General features: G+C 42.8%; 1 protein-coding gene across 5 annotated transcripts in view; it reads right to left on the bottom strand.

Moving 5' to 3' along the window:
- Positions 1-27,341, bottom strand: part of LOC126284198 (aminopeptidase N-like) — a 1,000,437-nt gene that overhangs the window by 427,092 nt on the left and 546,004 nt on the right. For all 5 annotated transcript variants that reach the window (XM_049982954.1, XM_049982953.1, XM_049982955.1 and 2 more), the window contains one exon: positions 25,204-25,318. The gene's annotated coding sequence lies outside the window, so the exon portion shown is untranslated. The remainder of the gene's footprint in view (positions 1-25,203; positions 25,319-27,341) is intronic.

Here is a 27,341-nt window from a genome sequence, read left to right as displayed (position 1 = left end):
TTCTTCATTAAGATTGCCACGGTTTGGAAGTGGTTTTTCTGTCCATGACGCACAAGCAGTAAACACCCACTACTTCCTAACCGTAAATCACTAGGCAACAATTACTTCAGCACTTTTCATGGGAGGAACGTACCGATATGAATACTCCGTCCGAAAAGGCCTCGAAAGGCCAAATTTCAAGGATTTCTGTGTCCGTCTGCTTAGCTGGGTGGTAACGTGCTCGCTTCCATGCAAGCGGGGCCGGGTTCGATTCCCTGTCGGGTTGGAGATTTTCTCCGCTCAGGCACTGGGTGTTGTGTTATATTCATTTCATCCTCATCACCGGCGACTGAAATAAAACTTCCACTTGGCAGCACAACTACCCTGGATGGGGCCTCCCGGCAAAACGATGCCATACGCTCATTTCAATTTTTACAAGGATTTATATGAGTTATATTCCATACTTTCTGAGTAATACAGTAATGGCGTAAGTTTGCATATCAACGATGGGAGTGCAATAGGTAATAATTAGTGTTAGTTCAATGAAGAGAGCTTTAGCAAAACTGTTGTTGTTGTTGTGGTCTTCAGTCCTGAAACTGGCTTGATGCAGCTCTTCATGCTACTCTATCCTGTGCAAAGTTCTTCATCTGCCAGTACTTACTGCAACCTACATCCTTCTGAATCTTCTTAGTGTATTCATCTCTTGGTCTCCCTCTACGATTTTACCCTCCACGCTTTCTCCAATACTACATTGGTGATCCCTTGATGCCGTATAACAAGTCCTACCAACCGATCCCTTCTTCTAGTCAAGTTGTGCCACAAACTCCTCTTCTCCCCAATTCTATTCAATACCTCCTCATTAGTAGTTACGTGATCTACGCATCTAATCTTGAGCATTCTTCTGTAGCACCACATTTCGAAAGCTTCTATTCTCTTCTTGTCCAAACTATTGATCGTCCTTGTTTCACTTCCATACATGGCTACACTCCATACAAATACTTTCAGAAACGACTTCCTGACACTTAAATCTATACTCAATGTTAACAAATTTCTCTTCTTCAGAAACGCTTTCCTTGCCATTGCCAGTCTACATTTTATATCCTCTCTACTTCGGCCATCATCAGTTATTTTGCTCCCCAAATAGCAAAACTCATTTACTACTATAAGTATCTCATTTCCTAGTCTGACATCCTCTGCACCACCTGTCATAATTCGACTACATTCCATGATCCTCGTTTTGCTTTTGTTGATGTTCATCTTATATCCTCCTTTCAAGACACAGTCCATTCCGTTCAACTGCTCTTCCAAGTCCTTTGCTGTCTCTGACAGAACTACAATGTCATCAGCGAACCTCAAAGTTTTTATTTCTTCTCCATGGATTTTAATACCTACTCCGAATTTTTCTTTCGTTTCCTTTACTGCTTGCTCAATATACAGATTGAATAACATCGGGGATAGGCTACAACCCTGTGTCACTCCCTTGCCAACCACTGCTTCCCTTTCGTACCCCTCGACTCTTATAACTCACATCTGGTTTCTGTACAAATTGTAAACAGCCTTCCTCTCCCTGTATTTTACCACTGCCGCCTTTAGAATTTGAAAGAGGATATTCCAGTCAACATTGTCAAAGGCTTTCTCTAAGTCTACAAATGCTAGAAACGTAGGTTTACCTTTCCTTAATCTATTTTCTAAGATAAGTCGTAGGGTCAGTATTGTCTCACGTGTTCCAGCATTTCTACGGAATCCAAACTACTTCCCCGAGGTCGGATTCGACCAGTTTTTCCATAGCAAAACTAGTTACTTTAAATGGTTTAAATTAATTAGGAAATTGTTCTGACTGATGTAATTTAGCAAAATTGGGCCTAGTTTTATATCCGGAATTACAGAATGACAACTTTATCTTGTGGCACATCTCTCACTGAGACTAATGTTAGTTAAAAAAAAAAGACATTTAAGGAGGCATATACCAAAACAAAACGTATATGTTTCCCAGCTCGCTATGTTACAGCCCACCTAAGAATATTTTCATAATTTCCTTCTCCTTTCTTAATATGCGTCCATTCGAGTTTCTATTCCTTATTTTAATTACATTCCTTTCCTCTTGTCCACTATCTGCTTGTCTACACTCCTGGAAATGGAAAAAAGAACACATTGACACCGGTTTGTCAGACCCACCATACTTGCTCCGGACACTGCGAGAGGGCTGTACAAGCAATGATCACACGCACGGCACAGCGGACACACCAGGAACCGCGGTGTTGGCCGTCGAATGGCGCTAGCTGCGCAGCATTTGTGCACCGCCGCCGTCAGTGTCAGCCAGTTTGCCGTGGCATACGGAGCTCCATCGCAGTCTTTAACACTGGTAGCATGCCGCGACAGCGTGGACGTGAACCGTATGTGCAGTTGACGGACTTTGAGCGAGGGCATATAGTGGACATGCGTGAGGTCTCCACAGTACATCGATGTTGTCGCCAGTGGTCGGCGGAAGGTGCACGTGCCCGTCGACCTGGGACCGGACCGCAGCGACGCACGGATGCACGCCAAGACCGTAGGATCCTACGCAGTGCCGTAGGGGACCGCACCGCCTCTTCCCAGCAAATTAGGGACACTGTTGCTCCTGGGGTATCGGCGAGGACCATTCGCAACCGTCTCAATGAAGCTGGGCTACGGTCCTGCACACCGTTAGGCCGTCTTCCGCTCACGCCCCAACATCGTGCAGCCCGCCTCCAGTGGTGTCGCGACAGGCGTGAATGGAGGGACGAATGGAGACGTGTCGTCTTCAGCGATGAGAGTCGCTTCTGCCTTGGTGCCAATGATGGTCGTATGCGTGTTTGGCGCCGTGCAGGTGAGCGCCACAATCAGGACTGCATACGACCGAGGCACACAGGGCCAACACCCGGCATCATGGTGTGGGGAGCGATCTCCTACACTGGCCGTACACCACTGGTGATCGTCGAGGGGACACTGAATAGTGCACGGTACAATCAAACCGTCATCGAACCCATCTTTCTACCACTCCTATACCGGCAAGGGAACTTGTTGTTCCAACAGGACAATGCATGTCCGCATGTATCCCGTGCCACCCAACGTGCTCTAGAAGGTGTAAGTCAACTACCCTGGCCAGCAAGATCTCCGGATCTGTCCCCCAATTGAGCATGTTTGGGACTGGATGAAGCGTCGTCTCACGCGGTCTGCACGTCCAGCACGAACGCTGGTCCAACTGAGGCGCCAGGTGGAAATGGCATGGCAAGCCGTTCCACAGGACTACATCCAGCATCTCTACGATCGTCTCCATGGGAGAATAGCAGCCTGCATTGCTGCGAAAGGTGGATATACACTGTACTAGTGCCGACATTGTGCATGCTCTGTTGCCTGTGTCTATGTGCCTGTGGTTCTGTCAGTGTGATCATGTGATGTATCTGACCCCAGGAATGTGTCAATAAAGATTCCCCTTCCTGGGACAATGAATTCACGGTGTTCTTATTTCAATTTCCAGGAGTGTACTATATACAATTACGTCAGGGTCGAAGTAAAACGGTCAGGTTCGTAGCGTCATTGAAGAGTAGTGTAATCGCTGCTTGAGAATTTCAGCTTAGTAAAGCGCTCCTATTGGAGTAGCTCCAGGCCCACGCCCACACGCTGTCACCTGGGAAGCCTCGACCGACGACTTGCGGCCTTCCAGAAGAATTGCGGCGTACTGTTCAGAGGGTCGGAAGAGAATGTCGGCAGCCTCAAGTGCGGCCGAACGTACATTTCTGTGCGGGGCGACAAAAATGCGCTCGCGCCCTCATTTTCCTAAACCGCAGGCACGCCGTGGAATGGACTAGAGAGTTGTTTCCGGCAAACACACAAAGTGCAGGCGGGAGGCAAAATGCTGCGAGCTGTGTTAAAAGAAACACAGGCGAAAAAGTACAGGCGAAGCGTGTGCCCGATTTCTGGCACGCTTCTGAGGTTCTCTGAAGAACGTTGTGAAAAGTCCTGGTGGCTCGTCATCAAGTGTTTTGTTTCGCCTGCGACTGTGGTTTCCGCGTATCGTCGCTATCGTGTGAAGTGGACGCTGGAATTTCGAACTGGATTACCGCAAATCTAGGTTTTGCCCATATTGTCCCTGTTTCGCTGTTGAAATCCGATTCTCGATTAAGAGTTGTCGGAGTCCTCAAAATTCGGATCGTACTAAAACGGATAATATTTCATATAATGCAGTCTGGACATTATTCGAGCTTTTGAACTAAGGGGCAGTGTTGTGAAAGTAACTGCAATTAAAATTCAGCTTAAAGTCCGTAGAGAATCAATTTGGCAAAACTGCACTAAACAGTCATCACGTTGAAATCTGTCACTTTCGATAGTGTGTCAAAAGTTCATCAAAACAACCGGTTGTTGCTACTGTATATTTTACAGACCGTGAACCGTGGTTACAGATTCGTTATCATCCAGGGAAAGTAATGCGGTACCAGTTTCGAAAAATAAGGAAAAGCTTTAGGCAAGTTTAATATTGAACTATGAAAGGTTGGCTCATGGCCTAACCAAGTTAAGATAATTATAATACCGCTGCGCTATGTCCTCTTCATATTTCAGTGTCCCGCATGGAGATGAAAGTTATATTAAAATGGCGACATTAAAAGCTGAATTAATGGTGAAGATGATCTAAGCATTTACGTGCTCGCGCGGTTTCGTCGTTTTCTCCGCGAAGGGGATCTCTGGTGTGTTGACAATAACACCACGTTCAGACTCACTTAAATCTTTATAACCTGCCATTGTAGCAGCAGTAAGACATGTAACAACTGCGTCAGACACTTGTCTTATACAGGTGTTGCCGACCGTAGCGCCATATTCTGCCTGTTCACATATCTCTGCATTTGAATACGCATGCCTCTACCAGTTTCTTTGGAGCTTCAGTGTATAATGCAACAAACAGTATAGCAGTATGGATTAAACACACCGAAAGGTGGGTAAGCATTATATTCTTAAATTTGAATCGTATCGCGTAATACACATCAACCAACAAAGCACTTTATCAAATATGATAAAAATCAAAAATCAAATAGTAAATAGCTTTTTTAAAAACTAAATATTTTTCCCTAATACGTTTAATATTGTTCACATGAATACGTATTTCGTACTACATACTTTCTAAAGCAGCTTCTTTTCTTCCTCAAGGTTCAGGCTACCTCCATACCCAATTTCATCCAAATCGATTAGTTTTAAAAACGTAAAAAACAGAGTTATTTTCGCATTTATTATATTCGTATGTATAAAACAGCTGCCATATCTTTTTCTTACATGATCCGATTTCGATGACATTAAGGCTATATGGTTCTCTGAGCTATACTTAGGCGGTTGCGAAATTCTTCTGAAAATTCGTCAAGCAGTTTTGAAGATTAGCTTGTGTAAGCAAACAGATCGAGAGTACAGTTCCACAGATTTATTATTAGTATAGATTTAAAAGCCATTAAAGTCGCGTCACACCAGTTAACAATCTGCACACAGTTTTTTTAATTGCTAAAGTGTTATTTAATGCATGATTAATAATGTATTTTGTATGAATGCATGTATTCTATTGGTATATAAAATTGTTACTATGTAAATTCAGTTCTGGAGGGTGCTAAGATATTGAACATACCTGCATCAACCGTCCAGTTACTGTGTGAACAAAACTGTTATTTTTACACTACTTTCGATTTCAAAATGGTGTACACGAATGTAAAGTACTCCCGCTATAAAATTTTCGTTGTAACGTGGCGCTTCAGTCTGGAACGGTCGCAGGTACGAATCCTGCCTCGGGCATGGATGTGTGTGATGTCCTTAGGTTAGTTAGGTTTAAGTTTTTCTAAGTCCCATAGTGCTTAGAGTCATTTGAACCATTTGTAACTTGGCGTCGGAGTTTCGATATGCTCAGGGTCATTACTCTTAATTGAAAAAGATATTTAACTGGTAAATCTGACTGCCGCGTTACAAAGGCCGGACGAAGATCGGAATTGCCGTGCGAGACCATTGTCTAAATCTCCGCGTCACTTCGCTCGAAGAAGGGGGTATTCTTAGCAGCATTTCCTCTTGGTCGACGTTATGTTTGCAATAAACGTTCGTACTTCAAAATTCTTGACTTATATTAAGAGTGACTGTTCTTGCTAAATGCCACATGTTGCTAAACAGTAAATTTCAGAAAGAGTATAGCGTTCCTTATGCTACCCATGAAAAATACTTCAGTATCATACATGAGACTACAAAGACATATAAGGGAAAAAATCAATGTATACCTGTATAATTGTGTGTTTACTGACATGCTATCTAAATTTCTTTTCCGATTTATATGTGAAATGCTTCATGTTATTAAGCCAAAGTAAAGTTTTATGGCTAGAGACTCTTGCTACAAGGTCACGCTTGCGGAAGCGAAAGGAACTCCGAGGAGGGTTTGTTTTAACAGGAGAAGGATTGTCTTCAGTTTTTCTTGATATACTTTTGCACTTTCTCTTGACCTGCTCTTATGCCGTTAACAGGCCTTAAACGGAATATATTTTAATATGTACGTTTTTCTTTCTCGTCACGGTCTTATGGTTATAACATAGTTCTTGGTATTCATAATCCCTTTCTATGGTGACTTACTGAGAAAACTTTTATTGGAAATATCCCAGCCGTTGAATAAAAGAGAGAGAGATTAATTATTCAACAGCTGCTAATAAGAGATGCTCCAAGGGGAGGAACATGTACGTTTGCTGAACGCCGTTCAATACGAATTAGTGAGAAAGTGTCCTGATGCTTTCAGTTTCAAAGATGAATCTATAATGCACTAAGCAAAACGTTTAGGATTAAAAGACGATTTGTATCTGTGAACATGTTGAAAACTGTGAAACTCACGGGCAAACACGGATGTACAGCACTTTCTAGTTGTTCCAGATGCTCTAACAAGGAGTCGTTTCCAAACACTTCTTTGTGACTGCCTTTGTTTTCTCACTGGAGGAAATGAAGGGCAAAGCGCTCAGATAAAAATGCGCTGGATCGAGGAGCGAACTGCCTGCAGAAAAATGTCGGAGACGAGGTGAAAGCTCTGTTCGTGGCTTCAAAGACGAGTATTTCTCCCAGAGGGTCACTCGCTGCACAATCGCAGCTGTATCGCTGCCTAAAGCGGACGCCGCTAACGGTACGGGTTACAGTACATGAATACGTATCCTTGTGTTCCTGCATACATTGCCGTTGGAAGCATTTCATTTTCTTTGTTGGCTAGTTGCCCATATAGGTTGGTGGGGGACCTTGGATATGTAGGACGTCGACGCTTATTCAAGCTAGTGGCTGTTACGTACGCTGTCACTTGTGAAATTCGCAACATAGTGAAAGAGCAGTCGGGAATACATGAAATATGGCCCTTATACTATCGCCGTACCATCACACCAGTGATATTAAATAGATGTGTGTGTGTGTGTGTGTGTGCGCGCGCCCGTATGTGTGTGTGTGTTGTGTGTGTGTGTGTGTGTGAGAGAGAGAGAGAGAGAGAGAGAGAGAGAGAGAGAGAGAGAGAGAGTCCTGCCAAGAAATGTCTGCATTGGCGTATTTTGATGTGCCCGTCGTCTGCGAACAGCCCTGAACCGTAGAACTGGAATTGGAAAGAGCTGGTTGGTGGTGCGGTTGCAGCAGAGCAAGCGTTTCATGGGAATGTGTGCCTATTCGTCGGTAGGGATACGTTGCGCAATCGCCAAAGTTTATTTAATTGGAAATGCGTAAATTTTATCCTCATGTAGGCCTACGTATTTTGATTGCCGTTTTTGTCATCATCTCATTCGTGTGAAACGTGAAGATGTAATCATACATTATGCTAATAAAATGTAATTAAAAGAAGGAACTTGGAGAGTCTGAGCTAGATGCTCTTACACCCCTCTCCATCCATGTGACAGGGAGCGGGTTTGAGGGAGGTATGGTCTCCTCGGGGAAAAAAATCAGCCTCTCCAACCAGAAATCAAAAAAATGTTTCAGCGTCCCCCTTCCCCCAAAAATTTTATACCCCCCACAGAAAATCTTTTTCAGCTATTACGTGTGTGGTCTTCACTCTTCAGCCATATAATGATATAGATTTTTAGTATGACTGGCTAATCTTCTGTACTTCGGGCATGGAATTAGGGACTTCAACCCATAAATTACAGGATGCAGATGTGCCAACACCTTGCAGCTAAGGCAGCTCACTGCGCTGGGAAAGCTGGGTTGGCTGCCAGATAAGTCGAAAGTCTGGTTTCCTTCATTTCCATGCTTCACTCTGTTCAGGACATTTGCGCCATTCTTTGTGTGATATGATAGAAGCATTTTCCATTCTGGTTCCCTGTTTTTACTCTACCATGGTTTTGACATTACACCCCCATTGCTTGACTACGGATGCAGATTTTTGTTGACTCGCGTGACGACTGGTACGGTACTGATTTTTTTTATTGCCTTTCGAACCACGTTGCTTATATCGTGGCAACGGATAACGCTCTCACAAAACAAGAGGACGACCATAATTACATGTATTTACCTACTCTCTTACAAAATTTGAACCGATACGCACAAGTTTGAAACATAGAAGCGGTGCGTGTAAGAAAACTAAAAAAAAAGTGTAAATCCAGAATAGAGCTAGATTTTTGAAATTGAGTTTTCAGTTTTATTGTAAAGAATGCGTTTCTCATTTCATTCACTATTCACTTTAAACCATTTCGGAGCATTCTATTCACGTAAGAATGAATATTATATGGCACATGTAGCTCGACTTTAAATCAACGCATCTCGACAACGGATAAAGATTATTACAATAAAAATTTAGTTTTCATTTTATCGTTTCATCTACCTCCGTGCAAAGTTTGAACCGATTCGTACAAATTTAGAGTACAGAAGTGGTGCGTTTCAAAAACATTACAGAAAAAAGGGTCTCTTCCACAAAGAAACCAAACGAAACAAGATTTTTTTCAAGATGATAAAAATTATCTTACACCAAGTCCGATACATCGAAGGACCAAATTTGAACCATCAGTCCCGCTACCGTCTGGACTTACTTAAGGGTGACTCTTTAACCCAAACTATGGCGACGTAAAATCCGAACAGTGCACCTACAAATGGTTCCATTAGCTGAGCATTAATTTCAGCCTAATTAAAATCTTTTGCGAAAGTAATTAATCGATTCACGCCGTTTGCCTGTGTGCCAGCTCCGGTTCATCCTTCAAACCTTGCTTAATATACCGTAACATAGCTACAGCAAGACAGATGTCCGAATGGCCGTACAAATGTCTCCTGGTCCGGAATAAACCAAAAACTGATTTATCCCTTGTTCCTAACTCAAATACACTACTGACCATTAAAATTTCTACACCTCGAAGATGATGTGCTACATACGCGAAATTTAACCGACAGGACGGAGATGCTGTGATATGCAAATGATTAGATTTTCAGAGCATGCACACAAGGTTGGCGCCGGTGGCGACACCTACAACGTGCTGACACGAAGAACGTTTCCAACCGATTTTTCATGCACAAACAGCAGTTGACCGACGTTGCCTGGTGAAACGTTGTTGTGATGCCTCGTGTAAGGAGGAGAAATGCGTACCATCACGTTTCCGACTTTGATAAAGGTCGGATTTTAGCCAACCGCGATTACGGTTTATCGTATCGCAACATTGCTGCTCGCGTTGGTCGAGATCCAATGACTGTTAGCAGAATATGGAATCTGTGGGTTCAGGAGGGTAATACGGAACGCCGTGCTGGATCCCAGCGGCCTCGTATCACTAGAAGCCCAGATGACAGGCAACTTATCCGCATAGCTGTTACAGATCGTGCAGCCGCGTCTCGATCCCGGAGCCAACAGATGAGGACGTTTGCAAGACAACAATCATCTACACGGACAGTTCGACGACGTTTGCAGCAGCATGGATTATCAGCTCGGAGACCATGACTGCGGTTACCCTTGACGCTGCATCACAGACAGGAGAGCCTGCGATGGTGTACTCAACGACGAACCTGGGTGCACGAATGGCAAAACGTCATTTTTCGGATGAATCCAGATTCTGTTTACAGCATCATGATGGTCGCATACGTGTTTGGCGACATCGCGGTGAACGCGCATTGCAAGCGTGTATTCGTCATCGCCATACTGGCGTATCACCCGGCGTGATGGTATGGGGTGACATTGGTTACACGTCTCGGTCACCTCTTGTTCCCACTGACGGTACTTTCAACAGTGGACGTTACATTTCAGATATGTTACGACTCGTGGCTCTACCCTTCATTCCATCCCTGCGAAACCCTACATTTCAGTAGGATAATGCACGACCGCATGTTGCAAGTCCTGTACGGCCATTTCTAGATACAGAAGAAGTTCGACTGCTGCCCTGGCCAGCACATTTTCCAGATTTCTCACCAATTGAAAACGTCTGGTCAATGGTGGCGAGCAACTGGCTCGTCGCAATATGTCAGTCACTACTCTTGATGGATTGTGATATCGTGTTGAAGCTGCATGGGCAGCTGTACCTGTACACGCCATCCGAGCTCTGTTTGACTCAATGCCCAGGCGTATCAAGGCCGTTATTACGGCCAGAGGTGGTTGTACTGGGTACTGATTTCTCAACATATATGCACAAAAATTGCGTGAAAATGTAATCACATGTCAGTTCTAGTAAAATATATTTGTCCATTGAATACCCGTTTATCATCTGAATTTCTTTTTGATGTAGCAATTTTAATGGCCAGTAGTGTAGATTATTTGAAATGTTTTAGATAGTAACGAAACTCCGCGGCTAGCCGTAAAACCGATCGCTGCTTTACCGTGCGTCCAATGAAACGGACAACAGTACTGGAGGCGGATGTGACCAGTACTCCCCTTCCTCGGCCACTAGTATCTTCTTCCGAAATTGGATCCCATACTTTTCTCTCAGGCGCATCCTGAGTTGTTCTCTCGAGATTGACAGAACAGAGGCCCAAGTAAAACTCTTCCGTTTCTGAGGATGAAATTCGACCTTTCAGGCAAGGAGGCTGACTGTGTCAGTCGGCACAAGACAATCCTTTAATGAATCCATACTGAAAGACAAATTAAAAAATCGACATATATATGATTAATTAAAGTCCATCGACTGTCTGTACTGTATTTCAGTTTCTTATTAAATCTCGCGTACTTCAGTTAAGTTTACAAAATTTAATTATGGCCCTCTAGCAAGAACTACAGAAGCCGTCAAAACTGAAGTTTACGATAATCTGTTTCTCTGTTTGTCCAAGAAGCATTTCTTCAACTTTGTTGTATCTTTATCACACATTTATCTTCTCAACAAATTGCTACTCGAAAAAATTTATATAATTATTTAAGTTTCACGGGATGACAGTAAACGTATGTAGGTTTAGTTGAGCTTGAAAATGTATAAAGCTAAAGAATTGCGTGTTTCATATTGTTTTTCAGTTTGTTAATGAATGAAAACAAGTACTTCTGCAGAAAATTTTCCACACAATTTACAGAGTAACCCAAACGGTAAAGTTTATTTCGTAAGATTTCCAATTCTTACTATTGATGAATGGTTTATTTATCAGTTTTTTTTCTGACGTGATGAACACGTTTCACACAAATGTAATATATGTCTTTCCAGGTTTTCCTGTGCCTCTAGTTAAATCCCGCGATACGTCTAGCATATCCTGACAAATTAGCCCCATCACTCAGATTCGTTCATATTCTGTAATGTCAGTATATTCATGTTAACTCTCGCCAATATTGAAAATCCAGTGTATGTTAAAGTTGATAGGACGATAATATAAAGCGCGGTATATCATTCAGTGTTTTAGTTTAAATACAGTATTTCGATGAAGTACACCAACTCTACGTATTGTCACACCGTCACGTTACGATTACCATTTAATCTTAGAAATTTACGATATTAGCGTGTTGTCACAGTATATAAGATCAGATGCTAAAGATGCGAGTGCTGCCAGTCATATTTAAAATTGGAACTGAAATTTTTTTTAAGAATCTGCGTTGATTCCTAGTCTGTTTTCTATGAAGTGATGAACGGCTTTCGAAATTACTTGTCAGAATAAAGTAAACACGCCGTAAATGGACTGACGAAAAAAAAGGCGATACCAAGAAGGAGTTGTGCAACGTAAACGAAAGATAGCAGGCGTGTTTCTACATGTGAAAGATGATATCTGTTCAGATTTTAAGTCAGTCGCTAAGAGCAGCACTATGAGGTTACAAATCAGAATTGCTTTAAATACGGGCTGTAACGGTCATGAGCGTTAGCTCCCTTTGAGATTAGTCGTGGTAAGATGATGTTAGTGAAGGATGGCTTAAGGCTACAAAGACGCTATTATCAACACCTCGCTGAGTTTGAACAAGGTAGTGTAATAGGACTACGAGAAGCTGGATGTTCTTTTTGCAATACTGCGCAAAGACTTGGCAGGAATGTGGCCACTGTACATGATTGCTGGCAGTGATGGAAACAGAAGTGTCCGGTCGCAAGAAAACCTGGCTCCGGACGGCCACGTGGTACTAGCAAGGAGAAGACTATCGTTCTCGGTGCATGGATTTGGTGCATCGTTCCGCATCTGCAGCAACAATTTGAACAGCAGCCGACACAGTGACACAACGAACTGTTACAAATCGGCTACTTCAAGGACAGCTCCGAACTAAACCCAAAACCACCGTCATTTGCGACTTCGTTGCTGTCAGTCGAGTGCTCATTGGAGGGCAGTGTGTGTTTCCCAACAGGATAAAGCTCGTCCACATAGCGCTGTTGTAGCCCAACATGCTATACAGAGTGTCGACATGTTGCCTTGCCTTGGTCAATCGGTATATCTGCCTCAATTCGAGTACATGTGGGGTATCATCGGATGACAACTCCAACGTCATCCACAGACAGCATTACCCACCCCTGTATTGACAGACCAAGTGCAACAGGCATGGAACTCCACCCACAAACTGACATCCGGCATCTGTACAACACAATGCATGTACCTTTGCATGCATGCATTCAACATTCTGTCGATTACACCGGTTATTAATGCACCAGAATTTCACATTTGCAATTGCTTACCTCTCGTTAACAGTAACCTGCGATTTTGCAATGTTGATTGCTTAAATATGTTGCGTAGACAAATATATTCCCGAAATTTTATTACTCTACATTAATTACTTTTTGGTGTTGCGATTTTGTTTCCGTCAGTGTAGTTTCATTATGTTCTCGATTTCGGCTTAAAAGTAAACGTGCGCGAAATATATTTTTTTTAAATAATCGTTTACCGCATCTTTAAAATCGTAGGTTGGTACCTACTATGTTACTAGCACGTTAAAAACATGGTTCCAGCAGGAAACTTAAACTCTGTGTTGAAGTTAACCCTGTAAGTTGAAGTTAACTATGTAAGGAACTATTCAGATGCATTGAATCTGTGCTCTGGTAAAGCATTCGAATTCTAGTCTCGCCAGTAAAACTTGAGGATCCTCCTTCGAGCCTTGATTCTGCGCACAGTGATAGCTTACACTTAGAAGATACGTAGAAAAATTATTATGGTGTGAAAATACTGCTAGATATTTTAGTAGTGTTTCTCCATTACTCTGAACACTGTGAAAAGAGAGAAAAACCGAACGCAAAATTAAGCTAGTGTACCCTTACTAGTACGTCTTACACAAGTCAAACGTGGAACAATACCGTCATGTGCCGTCTGGACACCTTTACTGAGAATACAACAGGAAAACTTTCGAAGTAGACGCCAGAAATTCATGGATAATTGTGATTAATATTGGGCTAATTATTCCGACCACAGACCTTGCTGTCCGAAAAGAACTGGCACTGGAATTTGTAACCATTACGCTTTTTATCCCATTGTGTTTGCATCTCCGTTTCGCATATTGCTGACGTCAGCAGTCTGGGAACGAACAGTCATAGCCGAAAACGAATCACGCTTTTTAAAATCTGGATTTTTTTTCTTTTTGCCTTCACAGTACTGTCCCAGCTTTTATCACAGGATCCGCACGTTACGAGTCCTTTGTTACCGCGTACCAGATTTTGTTTGTGCTGCAGGAGGCTCTTCCTTTCCAGGTAGGGAATTTCAATCTGTATTTGAGGCCAATAAAGCCGTAAGATCAGGTTTTTCAGCCTTCATGGAAGAAAGTTTGCGAAACCCAGCTGTACTCGAGTACACACTGCTATGTGTGACTTGACGACTCAAGTGCTGTTTTGTTGTGGTTCTGTGATGAGTACACAGGGTGATTTTTGGTAAATGGATGCAAACTGATGGAAACGGTCCCTGAGGGAAAAGGGGAGAGAAGGTAATATGGAAATATGAAGACGATAAACCTACAAGACGCATGTGCTCCAATTTATTTCGGCATATATAGCTGTTTTTTTTTTTATTACCACTTTCAGTAAGCCGTTTCAAGGTAATGAGGTGTTGAAGATTTATCACTAATACGTTATCCTTTACATTAGATGTCAGTTGATGTCGTGGATTACAGTACCAAAAGAAGTAAGTTTGTAGGTTCGACTTCCGCTATGTGCTGATATTCCTACTTACTCTTTCCCTTTTTTTTACGTCTTAGTGTTGTTAACACCTTCTGTGACCTTCTTATGAATTTAATAGAAGTATATTCTACAATATTTGATCTTATTTATATTTGTGTCTGATTAGAAAACGAAGAATTCCACTGTTTACTTCCGAAAACGTGGCGGTTTTCAATTGCTGCAAGTGAAACGGTTTACAATGCCATTTATAATTTTTCGCCTGTTACAAATATTTGGCTGTTCATTTCCGAATATGTCGCTATATCCGAGGTCGTGGTAAGGCAAGAATCTAAGAGGACAGCTTCAATTTCTGCGAGTGAAACAAACAGCATTGCCATGTATAATCTTGTTTGTCTCAACCATTTAGCTGTTTGAGAAGAGGAGGGGGACAACAGGCTTTGCGCACGCGGAAAGTGACCTTCTTCTTACGTCACGTCCGTTTGTAGCAGAAGCGTATACTAAGTTTAACGTCTTGTAAGAATATATGGCCGGAAATCCGTTCTGATCGAGGTGCACCCACTTGAAGGTGAAGATATAAGACGCTTGAAAGTGTACATTTCGACTGTTGACAGCACACATAAGAAAACATCAGAAAAATGTGAGTGATCTGTTTGTAGTACAGTTTTGAGTTGACACTCAAGAACGCAGTGAGTTGGAGCATCATCGCGTGGTAGCCACATTATCCTTCTTACAACCAAATGCACTTCTTCCAGCAGGGGAGGCATCGTCAGTTGCAGGAACTGCAGATATGTTTCGCATGTCAGGCGATGTTTGAGGCATTACTAGTCACATGGCGCTGTCGCCAATAATCCTCGCCGACATATTGAGCTGAACTGGTGCTGATGGTTCGCTGCCACAAAACCATGGAAATTTTCCGCAGCCCACATGCAAGTGTAGTGAAAGTTGATGATACCACATCTCGTAAAACTTGCCTCAACCGTGTAGATAGGGATCGTTTTCTGCAGTTAGTACCCATTTAGCAAAATCACCGTTTAAGGTACCGAAGCCTGTACTCGACTCAACGGATGTGGGGAAATTGGCGGATATCCATACTGAAGTAGTCCATTGTGCTAGACGTACTCTCAAGAAGCAGACGAATGCAATGGACGCAGAGCTGGCTTACCTTTCTGTGTAGCAAGCAAGCGACCTTCTAGATACCTTGCTTATGAAACTTTATAATTCACGACAACAAAGAATAATAAAAAATTTTATTAAGTTCATCTGAAAACTTTTTGTTCAAAATTGTGCAGTTGGTAAGAGCATCCAGACTTCAATATTTTGGGAAATGAAGTAATTGACATACGATGGCGATCTGAAAAATGATGCGGAAACTTTTAAAGCTTTTTAAACAAAACAAACCTTATTAACATTCTACCTCCTTCCTATTCATGTGTAAATATTTATTTCTAAGCGTAGTCACCCTACCGACGAACACATGCCTCCCAACGAGAGACCAGTATGACATAAATTATAAAACAGTCTAGATCGCAAATGCATGTCTATTAGAAGGTGACCGGTTTCAGACATCCCATGGACATTTTCAGACCTTCAAAAATGTAATTTCTACAGGATATAAATTAGAGGAATACATAAAAAGAACTTACAATTAGCTATAAAATTACAAAACATAGATGAGCCGTGCTGCAGCTCGCATTGGTGCTGTTTGTAGGTTTCCGCCCTCTGTTGCAGGCCAGACGTATCGTTTAGTTGGCATGGTTACAATTGTTTGTCTTCTTCTCGTGTTGACTGGCGCCACTCGGTTTCGCAAGCGCTGCCTGTCCGCTAGTGGCAGCACGGCGGTTATCGATTTGTAGTAACTGTTGCCCTATCTTTGGGGCGACGTAGATGTTTTTCTGGGCCGTGTGACTGTGCCAGATCGGTTGGGGACTCAGGAGCCCCAGGTCCGCGCAGTGCGAAAAACATGCTAGGACAGCTGGCGGCACGCATCGACTGCCGGATGGAAGGGCTGTGGTCACAAGAGCGCACGACCTCCTTGTAAACCGGATCCAGCAAGCCTTAAAATGAGTGCATTTCAATAGAGAAACCTCCACCATTATGATATCTCGCGCTTCTCCAGTGACTTGGTTACGTGTTGCTGCTCGTAGTGATGCCGAGGCGAAGAGCAGCGAGTGGAGTGCTTTCTACTCTGGTGTTAGTGGTTCCTTTCTCGTTCCTGGCGCTCTAAACGTAGTGCAGTCCGCCGGGTCTGGCTTTGGCGTATTGTTCCGTCGTTGCATTTGGTTTATCGGACGTCAGGTAGCTTCAGCGAGATTATTATTAGTCGTTCGTTAGACTGCAACTATTCTGAGTTACCATCTTCTGAAGTGAATGCAACTCTTGGCTGCCTGTCTCATCGCTCGCGAAAGTCTTGTTGCCGGATCTTCTCAGAGGTCGGTTCCTGGAGCACCGTCTGTGGCCCCTTGTGTTACAAAGTGTACCCGTTTGTTGATCAGTTGCTTGTTGTTTTATTAACCTTTGCTATTGCGTTTGCTGTTTTACAGCAGGTTCCTAAATTTTTTTGTATTAATGCCGTTCAGCACATATGGTTTGAAAATACCAGTGTCCTATTCCACGCTTCGTCTTTCTGCGATTCCATCGTGAAACAACTCAAAAAATTCCGCAATGGCACGTGCACATTTAATAGAGGAGTTAGCAAGTGGTTACAATTGAAGTGCAGCTATTCACAGCAGTCCAGTGTAGGCCGTAATTATAGTATGGGAACGAAACCTGATAGATTTTCCAGTGCGTTAATGCGGAACCGAACTGCGCTGAAAAAAAAAAGTTCCAATTTTGACAGCCTGATACAAATCTGGAGCTGTAAATGCAAGAAAGGCGTCTAAAAATGTTTTCATACGTAGTGGCTTAAGAGAGAATATGGGCACAATACTTGTTTCAAATAACTTCCGGGAATTCAGCCATGTAATACTTTCAGCGACTGCCGATATTTCGGCGGGAGAACACCTCTACATCTACATCTACATCCATACTCCGCAAGCCACCTGACGGTGTGTGGCGGAGGGTATCCTGAGTACCTCTATCGGTTCTCCCTTCTATTCCAGTCTCGTATTGTACGTGGAAAGAAGGATTGTCGGTATGCTTCTGTGTGGGCTCTAATCTCTCTGATTTTATCCTCATGGTCTCTTCGCGAGATATACGTAGGAGGGAGCAATATACTGCTTGACTCTTCGGTGAAGTTATGTTCTCGAAACTTTAACAAAAGCCCGTACCGAGCTACTGAGCGTCTCTCCTGCAGAGTCTTCCACTGGAGTTTATCTATCATCTCCGTAACGCTTTCGCGATTACTAAATGATCCCGTAACAAAGCGCGCTGCTCTCCGTTGGATGTTCTCTATCTCTTCTATCAACCCTATCTGGTGCGGATCCCACACTGCTGAACAGTATTCAAGCAGTGGGCTAACAAGCGTACTGTAACCTACTTCCTTTGTTTTTGGATTGCATTCCCTTAGGATTCTTCCAATGGATCTCAGCCTGGCATCTGCTTTACCGACGATCAACTTTATATGATCATTCCATTTTAAATCACTCCTAATGTGTACTCCCCGCCGTTTTCAAGGCAAACTGCAACGGACAGGTGACGTACATGCAAATTGAAAACCTCGGTTCTCGCACTGAAGCAGGAAAGATAACACACACACTGAACACTAGTGCCACCAAATATGACCAAAGTCCGAGCTATCGTTAGTGAGACTATGAATTCGCAGGTGAGGTAACATTGACTCTGTCCCTTTGTTTTTTGACAAGGGAGAGAGCCGGATTGCAAACAGAGTTTAAATAAAATCCTCCATCTCTGTTAACGAGGTTGCTTACTAATTTAATCTCAACTGCCTCTTTAATAACACTGGACGTGCATGCCAATATCTCAGTGTTATTATATAACGTGGGATGACCAGTATCCAAGCAATGTTCGGCAATAGCAGATCTACTTGGCTGCTGTAATCGTGTGTGCCGTTTATGCTCAGTATATTGGTCCTCCACGGTCCTGATAGTTTGACCAATATACGCCATGCCGCAGCTACCCTTAACAGAACTCAAAAGCTCTCTAATTTTAGATAGAGGTCGGAAAACACATTTCACATCGTATTTCCATAAAATACCACCAATCTTATTGGAAGTGTTTCCTACGTAGGGCAAAAAGGCAGTAGACTTAGGTGTCGACTCAGAATTATCATCAATCACCCCATGTACAGTTGGTCGATAGTGCAACGCACGCTCAATCTGTCTATCACTATAACCATTTTGACTAAACGTAACTTCAAGATGGGACAGCTCAGGTGGCAAAGTGGTGGTGGTGGTGGTGGTGGTTTGTGTTTAACGTCCCGTCGACAACGAGGTCATTAGAGACGGAGCGCAAACTCGGGTTAGGGAAGGATTGGGAAGGAAATCGGCCATGTCCTTTCAAAGGAACCAGCGAGGCATTTGCCTGAAACGATTTAGGGAAATCACGGAAAACCTAAATCAGGATGGCCGGAGACGGGATTGAACCGTCGTCCTCCCGAATGCGAGTCCAGTGTGCTAATCACTGCGCCACCTCGCTCGGTCAGGTGGCAAAGTCTCAGCGTCAGAAACGACAAGTGCCCTGTGTACCAAGGTATGAAGTACCCCTTCACGTTGAGCCGGACGGTGACAACTATTAGCCTGTAAGTACAAGTCGGTGTGAGTACGTTTGCTGTAGACTGCATATCCCAATGATCCATCATCCTTCCTCCTAACCAACAAGTCAAGAAAGGGAAGGTAACCATCCTCTTCCACCTCCATCGTAAAACGAATGTTCGGGCGGATCGAGTTCAGATGTTCTAGAAAGGCCTTAAAATTCTCCCTACCATGGGGCTAAACAATAAAGGTATCGTCAGCATATCTAAAGAAACAGGCGTGTTTCAAAGGCGCCGACTCCAATGCACGTTCGTCGAAGTCTTCCATAAACCCATCATAATTCCATCTCTCTGTTCGTAATACTGGTCATTGAATAAAAAATAAGTGGATGTCAACACTGCCGAAAGAGATTAGTTAATTCAGCATCAAATCTAGCCTCAATTAACCGCAACGAATCAGACAGAGGAACACGAGTGAAGAGAGAGAACACATCGAAACTCACTAAAATATCAGAGTCATTCAGCCACAGTCCCTCCAAAGAACATAAAAAACAGCCGATTTCCTGATATGATGTTCACACCGACCTACTTGTGGACTCGACGGAGAAGCAAGATGCTTGGCTACACGATATGTCGGAGCGTCGACGTTACTCACTATAGGACGGAAAGGAATCCCTTCCTTGTGTACCTTCGGAAGGCCCTATAACCTAGGGGGAACAGCACTATAGGTGTGTAAGACTCTTGATAGTGTCCTGCGACAAACCACTTTTCTTCAGGGGGGTGTTGGTCTTTCTCTCAACACTTTTTGTGGGGTCAGCATCGATTCTGCGATACGCTGACTCAGATAGTAAACGTTGCATCTTTTGTAAATAATCCGGTTTGTTTAAAACGACGGTGGCAATGCCCTTGTCGGCAGGTAAAACAACAATATGAGGATCAACTTTGAGAGAGCATAAAGCAGCCCTCTCTGCTGCTGTTACATTACTCTTGGGTACGTCGCCTGTCCGTTGCAGTTTGCCTTGATAATGGCGGGATGTTCTCATGCCGAAATATCGGCGGTTCCTGAAAGTGTTACCTGGCTGAATTCCCGCAAGTTATTTGAAAGTTGTATGCGCCAGGAGAAACTCAGGTCTCACATGGGCAGAATAGGTCCATAAAAGAGAGAAAGGCGTAATGTTGATTTTATTATTAGCTGCCGCTTTCACAGTTTGTTCAATATGAGCACCAGAAACGCCGACGAGATGCTGTACAGCGCCAGATTTGCAATTGGTGGCCAAAATTGGACTTAATTTTTTTGCTGTGTTAATGGGTACCGCATTAACGCAATAAGATATCTGCCAAGTTTCGCTGCCATGCGATAATTACAGCCCACAATGGACCTCAATGAACAGCTGCTCTTTAATTATAACCACTAGGTATCTAAATCTTAGTGAAGCCTGGAGACTTATGCTGGAGAGAGAATGTCCTCAAAGAGCAAAAAAGGAAATGGGTTTACCAAACGAATGAAACGGTGTCGGTGGCGGTCAACTTTTAGTTTCCACTTGACAATTCCTACCAGGAAAGTCTTTTCTTCCTTCGTTCCCATTCCCCTGCATTTGCGAATGTGAGCCTCTCTCCCAGATGACATCACTACAGCGATAGCGGGGCCCACAGGAAACCTCGGCGGCGACCTACAGTTAGCTGGAGCGCCACTACGGGCACACGCCAGCCCTAGCAGTCACGTCTCCTGACAACCAAGATGGCGTAAATAATCTCAGTCATGCGGTTCTAATCAAACTGATGCTTCTTGAAGACTGAGACAATGTGAGAGAAAGACGTAATAAATGTTCCAGTAAAATAATTTTTTTCGTCAGTATTTTCACTCTGGTAGGCACCACAGTCGCATTGTATTCATGAAATGACAGTGTTTTTGGCAGATGAGGTATGATGTCGTTCTCATTCTAGAATGGATTTCGTCATTTATGCTATTCTCGATTGTTTAGGAAGCAAAATCTAAAACCGATTTGTTACTCCAGTAAATTTTCGATTATAAAAGGTGGGACGGTGCTTCAAAGCTACTGCAGAACAACATAAAAACAAATATCGATCGTCGAATAATTTGGGAATCATATCCCTTGCAGTCGTCTGCCGGAGACGCTGTCGTTTTGTAGAAATTGGTTTCACTATAGTTGAATTTCTTTCCTCGAAGCCGACTCATAAAATCACATTTTGCATTTATAAACTTTTGCCTGATTTAAACGCACATTTTAACTTATTCATTACCTTAGCAATGTGTCAAGTTTACCGCAAAATCGCCAGGAACTATCACTGTCAGACACCTACAGAATTCACTTTTGATTTACTATCAATCACACTTATTGTTAATCTCCTGGAAAACGAGGAATGTTTTGCGCTTTCCATACAATCGCCTGTAAATATTTTGCTGGCAACCGAGTCTGAAGTACTCTCTCGTAAAATACGCAGTGATATCATTAATTTTAACGAATCTCAATTCTCAGTTGTTAATGTGCATTGAAACTACCTCTGTTTGATACTACTGAAAACGTTCATTCGCACAGTGCATTAGCAAAGACTTACTGTACATTAGACCGAGTAAATATCGAATGTGTGACTACGCAGATACACATGAAAGTGCTTTGCTTGCGTATTTTTGATGTACGGCAGTGACAGTAAATACGCCCCCAGCAACCAGGCTGTTCCGGCGAGCGATGACAAACAGTGTGCTACACGAGTGCAGCTTTCAGAAGAGTTAAATGTGACGACCGGAAACAACATACGAAATGGAGTTTAATTTACAATGGCTATAAAGTTGGTACCTTTTATCAGAAAGTAAAGGGATCCGTACGGATTTTTATAGTAGCCGTGTTGGCACACAGAATTTTTCTGGATCGCAGTGTATTTTCACTCATTAGAGGCCGGTCTTAAATACGATAATACCTTCTTTTAACTATCACGGGTGCTACTGTATTACTTAAGGCTGTGTCGTAAATTTTAGAGTAGTTCAAAAATCGCTGGCGAACGCCAGTGACCGTTCTAGTATAACTAATTAGGGTATCCAAACACATTACTCTCCCCACACAGTCTATTATACGCCGATGGCAAAGAGATCGATACACCGTCACCATTACTAAGCCCTTTAATGGCAAAACGCATTCACAACAAAACCTTCCTGATCGAAATTAATCAAAAGTACCACGCCTGTTTTGAGCGATTCAGCCTACAGAAAAATTAAAGGGGCCTTTCGAGAAAAGCGAAGCAACTATACGAATATCACGAGCTCAAATGGAAAACCAGTCTTAAAGAAAGGAAAGCTGAAAGGTGGAAGGAGTATACACAGGGTCTATACAAGGGAGATGCAAACTATGTTATAGAAATGGAAGACGACGTAGATGAAAAAGAAATGGGAGACATGATACTGCGAGAAGAATTTGGCTGAGTCCTGAAAGACATAAGTCGAAACAAGGCCGCGGAAGCAGACCTAGTGAGTCTTGGGAGAGCTAACCATGACAAAATTCTTCCATTCGGTGTGCAAGTTATATGAGACAGGCACTAAACAAAGAAAAGAAAAGTACGAGGTCATCCACATGGGTACTAAAAGAAATCCGATAAATATTGGGTATACGATAAATCGCACGAATCTAAGGGCTGTTAATTCGACTAAATACCTAGGCATTCCAATTAAGAGCAACTTAAATTGGAAAGACCACATAGATAATACTGTGAGGAAGGAGAAACAAGGATGCGCGTTGTTCGCAGAACACTTAGAAGATGCGACAAGCCCACTAAAGAGACGGCCTACATTACAATTGTCCATCCTCTGCTGGAATATTGCTGCGCGGTATGGGATCCTTACCAGGTAGGATTACAGAGGACGTCGAAAAAGTACAAAGAAGGGCAACTCGTTTCGTGGTATCGCGCAATAGTAGTAATATGTCACTGATATGATACGCTAGTTGGGGTGGCAGTCACTGAAACAAAGGTGGTTTTCTTTGCGGCGAGATCTATTAACGAAATTTCAATCACCATCTTTCTCTTCCGAATGCGAAAGTATTTTGTTGACACCCACCTACGTAGGGGGAAATGATCTTTATAATAAAATAAGAGAAATCAGAGATCGAACGGAAAGATTTAGTTGTTCCTTTTTCCCAAGCGCCATTCGAGAGTGGAATGGTAGAGAAGCAGAATGAAAATGTTTCGATGAACCCTCTGCCAGGCCCTTAAGTGTGAATTGGAGTAATTATGTAGATGTAGATGTAGAAATACCCTCAGACTTCAAGAAGAATATATAAATACAACTGCAAAGAAGTAGGTACGGCCCCGGAGATCTAAGTTGTTTTCCACAAGAAGAGGTTGCACATACCCATAATGAGTTGGCACACGAGATTACATGTTTCGATGAACAAATGTGTGTGAAGGGCTCTTCGATTATGAAACTAAATAAGTCATGATTGCATGGCAACGTGAGTGCAAGAACCTGTGAAATTGTTTGCGTCTGTCTAGATGTCGACACTTTGTACCAAATAAAAAATAATACCGAAAATTAGTTTAGTTTTGATCTACGTGATTCAGAAACATTCAATATAAAACAAAGTCATGTTCAGTGCGACTGCGTTGCCATTTAAATGAGGCACGTTCGTAGTTTCCTCCTCTTGCCCCTCCTCACGCCCAGAGGGAGTGGGGTGGTGGTGGGGGTGGGGGAGGGGGGAAAACGTGCAGGCAGGCGAAAGAGCTATACCACTCATGCCAGGGCGTGGCTTATGTGCCAAATTGTTGGCCGCCCCTGGTGTCTACGTTTTCTACCCCCTGCACTTCCCTCCTTTCCAAATTGACTGTTAGCTGATTCTGGAGGCATTCTATTAACCACCTCCTTTTAATGTAGTCCATAAGTTTCATTTCTCGCCAGTTCGATCCATTACCCATACATGTTATCCAATCTACCCAACTAATCTTTATCATTCTTTTGTAGAACTATATTTCAAAACTTTGTATTCTCTTCTTGTCTTAAATGTTTAATGTCTACTCTCTAGTCCATACTTATAGAAAAGTATTCGTAACATTTAGATTTTTAACAATTTTAATAAACATTTTTGGAACAGCGATCAAAATTTTTTTAAAATATTTTTCTTTTTAAAATTCCTTCGAAGATGGTAGGTGGAGCACTCTTCTCAGCTGCTGTCAGACCAGTTGACATCACAGCAGCTGGGAAAAGTGCTCCACCTACCATCTTCGAAGGATGCGATGGATCTGATGATGGTCATGTGATATGACCGAAACCGGTCACTTATGTTCTTGTATCATACGTGGTGCGATCAAGACTGAATTTTAAAAAGAATTTTTTTTTTAATTTAGATTTTTTTTTGCAAAAAACGCCTTTCTTGAGATTGCCAATTTGCATTTCATATGTTCTCTATTTCAACCATCACCAGCTCTTTGTCAGCTCATACAGCAAAACACATCTATTACTTTTAATGTCTAATTTCCCTATATAATTCCCTGAGAACTGCGTGATATGATTCTACATCCCATGCCCTGGTTTTACTTTTGTTGATATTCGTCTGTAGCCTTCTTTGAAAACATTTTGCATCCCACTCTTCAAACTTTCCAGGTCCTTTGCTCTCTCTGACAGAATTACAATGTTGGTGGCAAACTTCAAAATATTTTGTTCTTATCCTGGAACTTTAATTTCCTTTCGCCTGTATTCAGTTTTCTAGTCGTACAGTGTATACACGCTTTGCATAAATGGACCCAATAATAAAATGTGAGGTACACTCCGTCATGCTACACACACAAAGATTCACCAACAGCTAACGGTAGCTTTAAAGCGCTCAAAAATTAATAATGTAGGACTGAAAGTGTAACCTATCTTCGATAGTCACCTGCTTATCTCCTTCTATTTTTGTTTTTTAGTGTTTTAATTATTCTGTTGAGTACTGTACTACAAGGGTTAAACACAGAGCGCCAGCAGCGTCAATGGAACATATATGTTTATAATTCACCATTAGTTAAACCAAACAAGACAATGTGTACGAACGGCGAGGTATAGTCATGTGAGGCAGATGTTGTACCTCAGTATCGTGCTATTTGGTGTTACAAGGTGAACAAGCATGCAAATATTCAGCGATAGGTACTTGCCTTTATCGGAGCCGTGGGGTGTTTAGACCAGTGCGGCCTAGCTCGGTATAGTCTCTCGGCTGGCTTCGTCGTGTCGTTGCGAAAGCTGTTTACCAGTCGCTACAGCTAATCTTCTCTGAAAAAAAAGAAAAAATAACCAGTTTAAGATTGCGACTTGGGTGGTTTACGAGTGTCAGTCATTTCCTGTTTACCGTATTATTACTCCCCAGGTGACAAGCTTTCTGAAAAGTAGCAATTTTTGATACAGAGTCACAACTGCGTAAGAAGTTCAAGGATAGTAGAGAGGGAAGAAAGAAACGGTTAGGAACCGAATTTTTACAGTATTACGGAGTGCACATCTTCAGACTGCACGAAGCAATACTGCGCCTTAATCTTTCCCGTGACGAGAAACCCACCGTTGCTCTTGTAATTAATTCGGGGAGCAACGGAAACTGCAGTGAAGCGACACGGCAAGGTTGAAGACCGAAAATGTCTGAGAATTGTAATGGAGAATTTTATTTTATAAATCTGTAAATTAGCGCTTTAAAATGGCCAAGAAGGAAAAATTACCTTTCAGTATTCTTAATTAGATGGTTATTTGTATGTTCGGACTGTGCTTGGGACAACGGGATGCGATGTGTAACGTGCTGTGGGCTTACAAACAAATACATTATCTACTAAAATATTCATAATGCTGTCCATTGATGTCACTGATTTTTAAAGATTAATCTTATTGTAAAATAGAATATAATAAATCTAACCAAATTTACACGATATGGTTCAAATGGCTCTGAGCACTAAGGGACTTAACATATGAAGTCATCATTGCCCTAGACTTAGAACTACGTAAACCTAACTAACCTAAGGACATCACACAGATCCATGCCCGAGGCAGGATTCGAACCTGCGACCGTAGCAGCAGCACGGTTCCGGACTGAAGCGCCTAGAACCGCTCGGCCACAGCGGCAGGCCTACACGATATAATCAGAAACTAATCCATGGGGAAGCAAGAGCTGTCACGCAGAAATTATTTCAATTTATCTTTAAAACGTTTCGCTTTATCTACTGGATCGTTTAGTTTACAAGAAACTTGAGCAGTATTTTTCTGTGCCAGCGTAACGTTATGTTATGGACAGTGCAACTCTTTCTCACAGGAGATGTTCAATATGCACTCCGTCGGCATTGATTCAAGTATCGACCCGCGTTTGTAGTGAACCTCGGATGCGCTGATTTATGCCTGGAATATTGTGTATGGTTTCACAGCCTTCTATAATACGGGCACGGAGATTCCGAACATCTCGTACTGGAGTTCCACACACAAGAGATTTCAGACGCCCATACAAATAAAAGTCCATTGGGTTTAGGTCAGGGGAGTGTGAAAGCCAGTTGGGTGGCTGATTCTGGGGGACCAAACAGCGAAGTCGTCGGACCTAGTGAGGGGGGGGGGGGGGGGTGGGCGGGGAGGCATTTGATCCATCTCTACCATCCATCTGTCACTGCGTTTGTTACTTAGAAGCCGAAGGGCACTAACACTAAAATGAGGAGGTGCTCCATCGTGCATGGAGCATATATTTTTGAACTATATGAAATATGAATAAAATTGTCTTAGCTTCTGAATGGTTTGGGTTAGGATGTTCAATCGGCATGCTATGCCGCGGAGCATGATGGGAATTAGTATACGCTGTATGGTTTGGTTTGACGACCTAGCCCACTTTCATTTGGATAGATCCTTCAATAAGCGAAACTGGCGTATTTGAGGACTGAGAATCCGCATTTCAAGGTCTAGAGGTATGTTCACCCTCAATGAGTGACTGTGCGGTGTGCAAACCCAGTCACAGAATAGGGGCGCGATATTCCTTAAGGGAACGGTGACTACCAAACGGTATGTGAAGGTTCTTGAAGATGATTTATCCAAAGTGATCCTGATTTCGATAAGATGTAGTTTATGCAAGACGGAGCTCGACCGCATCGAAGCAGAAGAGTGTTTGACCTCCTGGACGACCTCTTTGGGGACGACATTCGGTGCGGTACCCAGAGGCCACTGGCATGGGGCTCGATTGACTGCCATATTCTCAGGATCTGAAAACGTATGACTCCTTTGGTGGGATATACTAAAGACAAGGTGTATAGCAATATCATCAAAACCACCCTTGAGCTGA

This window comes from Schistocerca gregaria, chromosome 8 (genome assembly GCF_023897955.1).
Source record: "Schistocerca gregaria isolate iqSchGreg1 chromosome 8, iqSchGreg1.2, whole genome shotgun sequence".
NCBI classification, from domain to species: Eukaryota; Metazoa; Arthropoda; class Insecta; order Orthoptera; family Acrididae; genus Schistocerca; species Schistocerca gregaria.
The sequence above is the reverse complement of the archived record's forward strand: the minus strand, read 5'-3'. Positions and strand labels throughout refer to the sequence as shown.